Source organism: Rhipicephalus microplus, unplaced genomic scaffold (genome assembly GCF_043290135.1).
Source record: "Rhipicephalus microplus isolate Deutch F79 unplaced genomic scaffold, USDA_Rmic scaffold_148, whole genome shotgun sequence".
Classification (NCBI taxonomy): Eukaryota; Metazoa; Arthropoda; class Arachnida; order Ixodida; family Ixodidae; genus Rhipicephalus; species Rhipicephalus microplus.
Window position 1 is genome coordinate 373,972 of NW_027464719.1, and position 6,326 is coordinate 380,297.

Consider the following 6,326-nt stretch of genomic DNA (forward strand, 5'->3'; position numbering starts at 1 on the left):
GTTTGAAAGAATTGATGAACAGAAAAAAAAGCTGATGGAACATACTTTCAAAAATGCCGAGCTTGAGCACGAAAGCGATGATCTACGAAATAAATGTTCCCATTTATAAAATACAGTTTAAACTTTAGAAAATCGACTCACGCAGGCTGAGCAATATTCCCGTAGAGCCAACATTGAGATTTGAGGTTTAACAAAGACAGAAAATGAGTGCTTGACCGATGTACTTTCGAAACTAGGCTCTGCAATTAATGAGCAAACCTGTGTACTAGACATTGAAATGTGTCATCAGGACCTACACGCAGCAACGATCGGAGGAACATAATTGTCCTATTCCAGTGTCGCGCGAAGCGAGAGAGAGTTCTCCGGAGGGATAACAGGATGCGTCTCACAAACACTGACCTTGCTCTGGAGGGTCCTTCAGTACATGTGAATGAACACCTTTGCCTGCTCTAAAGAAGCTTCTCGCAATGGCTGTAAAGAGGAAACACGCGCACCACTGGATATTGGTGTGGTCACTTGACGGTGAAATCTTTGCAAGACAGTCCGATGACACGACCGCTCTCCAGATAAGAGCAGAGAATGATCTTGAGAAGATATCAGGGCAGGCATAGAAACTCGGATTGGCAAGAACGTACGTGCTACGCAACTTCTGCTTTTAGCATTCATCGAATATGGCATACCAGGAGCTTACTCTCCCACATGAAATTTTTAGACTCGGTAACAGACACGTTCATTTTGCATTTCAACGCGCGATCTGCATGCAAGAAGAAAGACAATATTATTCATTTTATTTTGCAATTTACATTTAGGTGTAATGTGTTCATGATCTCGGAAACATGGTACTACTATAGCTGTGCTATGTTGACTTTGAATTGTTATCAAAGTTTTGTTATTAATCGCCCTCGTAGATATAGTGGTGGTGCCGCGCTTTTTATTAGAAGACGCAAAACGTGAATTGTTAGAAAAATGTACGAAAGTAAAAGAAGACTACGAAATAATCGTGGCAAAGAATAAAAACAGAATAATTTTGGTGGTGTATTGCCCACCAAGCGGAAAAGTTGTCACTTCAATATAGTTTTTATTCATGCCTTGATTACGTAAGCGCGAACAATTTGAAACTTGATTGTGGCGTTAATATAAATAGAGATATGCGCGAACAAACCAACTCATCTCTTGCACTGAGCACGTGTCTTCAGTCTACAAGTTTTATTAATACAATCATTACACCAACACGTATAACAATTCGTGCGTCTTCTCTTCTTAACCTTCTAATTCTCGATATTACTACTACTGTATGCAGTACCTGCACATTGGTGTGTGACCTAAGCGACCACTGTCCTATCTATTTATTATACCCTAATGACTCAAAAAACGTAGTTCACGCATGTCAAAAGGCAACATATCAATGCATCACTCGTGCAGTAGTAAACAACTTTATTAGGCAAACTTAGAGAAATTTAAGATTGATGTCATGAACCACAATTGATCACATGTTTTAGAAGAAACAGATGCAAATGATGCATACAACAATTTTATTGGAACATTTATCGACATATGTGCTACAAATGTTTCAATGAAAACAGCCAAGCATTCGAAAAAAATTAGGAAGCCATGGGAAGCCAAATTAGGAAGCCAGATGAGCTTGTCAATATGATAAAAACAAAAAAAATCTTTACCATTCCTTCTTACGTACATGGTCTGACTTAACATTGCAGACATTTAAAAAAATTATAAACAGACTGAGTGCTGAACGAAGAAAGGGAAAGGCAATATACTATCAGGAATTATTCGGAAATGTCTCCAGGCAACGACCAGAGATCGCATGGAAAACGATAAATTGTGTTCTAGGTCACCTTAATGAGTTACACCCCTAACATCGGTAAAACTATACTCGCTTGAGATATCAGGCACAGCCCTTGTCGATCACTTCCATCATCGTTTCGCAACTGCGCAAAGTGATACCCCTAGCGGCAACGGCAGCGTGAAGGAAACGGCTCTCTGCAATGTTTTTCGCGAAAGTGCATTCTTTGCGCCTACCGATGAGGGTGAAGTATACAGAGTGTGCATAAAATTGAGGAACAGTAGAGCTTTAAATGTAATTAACCTGCAGATTAAGTCCATAAAATATTTTTTAAGGTTTGTTGTTTTTCACAGACATTTACAACTTAACTTTAGAGGCTGAAATTTACCCAAGCGCCATGAAGCACGCTAAGGTTTCACTTATTCATAAGGGTCGTGATCGGAACTCTGCGTCAAACTACCGACCGATATCTGTACTCCCAGTTTTCTCAAAGTGTGTAGACGAATTCGTATTTACTCGAATGACAGACTTGTCAAGTAAAAAGAGCATGCTTACTGACTCACAGATTGGCTTCCAAAAAACAGGTCGACAGTAATGATACTCCGCACCCTAAAGGAATAGGTATTACAGAGCTTTGAACGTAACTGCTAAACAGCCAGTATATTCATAGAGTTTAGTGAAGCTTTCAAAAGTCTTGATCACGGCATTCTTATTCACAAACTTTCCCTACGTGGACTTCGTGGAGGACCAGTAGAATTACTTCAGTCGTATCCCAATGAACGAAATCAGTGCGTCTTTATCAATAACCACAAGTCATCTTATTTACCTGTTGTATGCGGTGTGCCTAGGGCAGTTCTCTTGGACAAATTTTGTTTAATGTATTCATTATTGACATTTTAAACGTAGCCGTTGATGCGAAATATATCATATTCGTGGATGATTTTGCATTGTGTGTGCCAGGTTCTGATGCCAACATAACTTGGAGAAAAAAGAAATGAAGTTAAGTTCAGTTTTTCTAACTGGACTCAAGCAAATAGGTTTAAGTAAATTCAAAAAAAACAAAAGTTATTGTGTTTTGCGCTAAAAATAAACCTCTCGATGTCATTCGCAACGATATTTACTTTCAGAATCAACGTATTGAGTTGGTAGAAGAGCTGAATATTTTTACAGTCTATTTTTCTTCTGGTTTACTTCAGGATCTATATGAGGAATATATGATGAAAAGATGCGAGATGGTGGTACTTGGAGTGTTGAATAGATGGACGAACGGACACACAGACAGATGCATGGACGGACACACGGATGGCAGCCTGGACGGATGACGCATGGACGGACGCATGAGCGGATGCATAGACGGACGCACAGATAGACGTGCGGACGCACGAACAGACGCACACACGGGTGGCCACACAGATGCACGCATGGACGGACGGAAGCAAGAACCAATGAACGGACGGATGCTTCAACCCACTCTCCATCATTCACTCCGTGGATATGCTGCCATTTTTTTATTTTACGGGTTCTTGCTGCGACTTTTTTTATCGTACGTTTGCGGTACGTTAAAGTAGTTTATTTTATAGGGTGCTTTCAAGAAGAAAAGCAATAATAAGTGACGCTGGTAGGAAGGAGAGAAATGTTTGCGGTTAGCTACTCAATTTTGCCTTTCAACAAAAAAAAGAAAACTCCTGAAAAATTATGTTGCAAAATTCAGTTGCTGAACTAAAGTTAATTTTAAAAAAAAGACAGTAGAGCAACTGTCTTGAAATAGCGAAAACTACCTTGAAGTGGTGTGTAAACCTGCACTCGGACTCACAAGTCGAAGAGGAAGCGCCAACGCTATTCGCAACTTCCAGGTACCGTGGCACCGCAGAGCGGTGGCGGCCGGGAGCTCTGTTGAGATAATTTAAATTTTGAACCTGCTACAAACAGAAGACGCTTCTGCTTGTTTTCACGCGTTCGTGCTCGATTTTCAACGTTGGGAACGGTCTCGATATTACTGTAACCGTTTGAGTTTGTCAAGTCAAGGAGAAAGTAGCAAGAAAAAGCTGAGTGATTTCACTGTGAACTTTGATGTTCAGAGCCTAGGAACATCGGGAGAAAAATTAGGCGTCCCGTTAAAAATAGCGCCCACAAAAAACCATCAGGTGTTAAGAGTGTTAAATTTAACAGGCAAATAACCAAAGACCGTGCTTGTGTGCAGCACCCAGTTTCTGCACGGGTACAGCAACTTCCAGGTTTACAGTTCTCGCGCTTAATTCGCCTACTCGATACGCTATAATTTTGCACAAAGTTTATCTTGCCAATATGCTACCCAGCATTTATTGTCTTTATGTAGCATGTAAGTGCTGCCCTACTTTCTCAAAAACATAAATCCAAGGGCCACCGAAGCGCGAAGAATTGCAGTCTTCACCAGAAGTGTACTTTCCGGTATCGTCTCTTTCGGGGCGATCATGTCAACGACCACCATGTTCGATGTATAGTCGCGCCACCAATAGGTCGTTAAAGTTGCGAATAATGTCACATTCTCTCGTCATGGTAAGCTGGGCAGGGAAGTTGCCTCCTCTCCCTCTCTCTCCACACCAGTCCCACTCCCTCACACAAACATCAACGCAGCAAAGAGCACCACAACCAACGCCACCTAGACTACCACAACCCATGTCAGTGGACACTCAGCTTCACCCTGACATGCCGTCAACTACAGCACGATCCGACTATTGCACACGAGAGGCGTTGAACGAAATGGATACCTCCTTAAGGAACGAATTCACAGCTATGATGCAGGTAGAAATGCAAAAAGTGAAGGATAGCATTATGACTGAACTAACAGCTCCACTCCAACAATTGATCCAGCCGGCCCTGCAACCTGCTGTCCAGCAGATTGTAACGGATGTTAAACAGCAGATCTCGGCTGCACTTGGCCAACTTAATAATGCGCCATCTGCACCAAAACGCATCACGTCTCCGACACGTGAAAGGCAGCGACCGCATTCCTACATACGCCCCTCCCGTGTCCTATCACCGTCCCGAAAAACCGTCCCAACAGCCGCAGCTGCTGCAGTCCCGCTTCCCACCACCCTCCACCAAGATTTAGCACAGTCAGAAATGCCCCTGTGTACTACCGATGCCCCGCAATTGCATGATCATGGCGAGAAACCGTAGGTCAACGCGTGACACCCCTCAACTCCTACGTTTGTGGCAGTGGATTGCACGGGGTATCGTAGGAAACGCGGAGCTCTAATGCAATTCATTGCGACGCTGCGGATTACTTCTGTTTTCACTGCGTTACAAGAAGCGCGATGTACCCCTACGCTTCCGAGTTACACCACATACACGGACGTAACGAACAATACACCACATCGCACAGCTACATTAGTTTCTAAGCATGTCACTGTCATAGAACACACCCTTCAAAGAACCTCCATCTCACACGTACTTCTCGAATCAGTTCCGTGCTCTCGTTCCAGTAGCAGCCTGTACGTGCTTAACGTTTACAGTGCACCCAACGCCAGGAACGATGACTTCGGTCATCTATTTGCACAACTATGCAAGCTGGGTACACACATAGTTATTGTAGGAGATTTCAATGCTCCTCATCCGGCTTTGGGCTACGCAACAGAAACGCATGAAGGCCGACGACTCGCACAGGTTCTCGCGATTCATTGCATGACTCTGCTGACAGAACCTGATCAACCCACTCGCCTAGGTAATAGTGTGAACAGGGACACATGCCCCGACCTCACGATAGTCAAGGGGGTTAGTCACCATTCTTGGTGCAACCTCAGGGTAAATCTAGGCAGTGATTACCATATACTAACCACAGAGCTCCAAGTAGCAGCCACGCGTGCCCCAGAGCGCATCATAACACTAACAAATTGGGATGCATTTAGGCGTACTCGTACAGCTACCCATCAGGACTCTTCTTCCTTAGAGGGTTGGATATTACAACTTCAGTCCGATTTTCAAAGAACTACCAATCTCAACTCATCGCCGCGACGACAGAAATGCCGGATGTGGACCGGCACCTGCTGCATCTCTGGAATGCCCACAGAGGCTTGAAACGGCGGTGGCGGTGACAGAAACATAACCGAAAACTTCGTCTCTGAATCACCCAACTAGCTACTGAGGCCCATGACTATGCGAACATCCTCACTAGCAACAATTAGCATAACTTTTGCGATCGACTCAACGGCTCACTAAGTGCACCTCGAACGTGCTGTATACTCCGTGCTCTCTTAAACCCTACGCAGACAAAATCACACACTGCTAACGCAATGCGCACCATTCTCCACAAATCAGGGCTCGACAATACCACTCTGCTGCACACCTTAACGCAACACTATGTATCCACGGGCGCCCGTCTCACTTACCGTGATTATCCACACGTACACGATACGCCTCTAGATGCGGACATTACAGAAGCAGAGGTTAAGGCAGCTTTGCAAAGCATTAAGCGTAACACAGCACCCGGTACAGACGGGATGACTTACACTTTTCTGCGTAATTTAGGTGACCAGTCCATCGAACA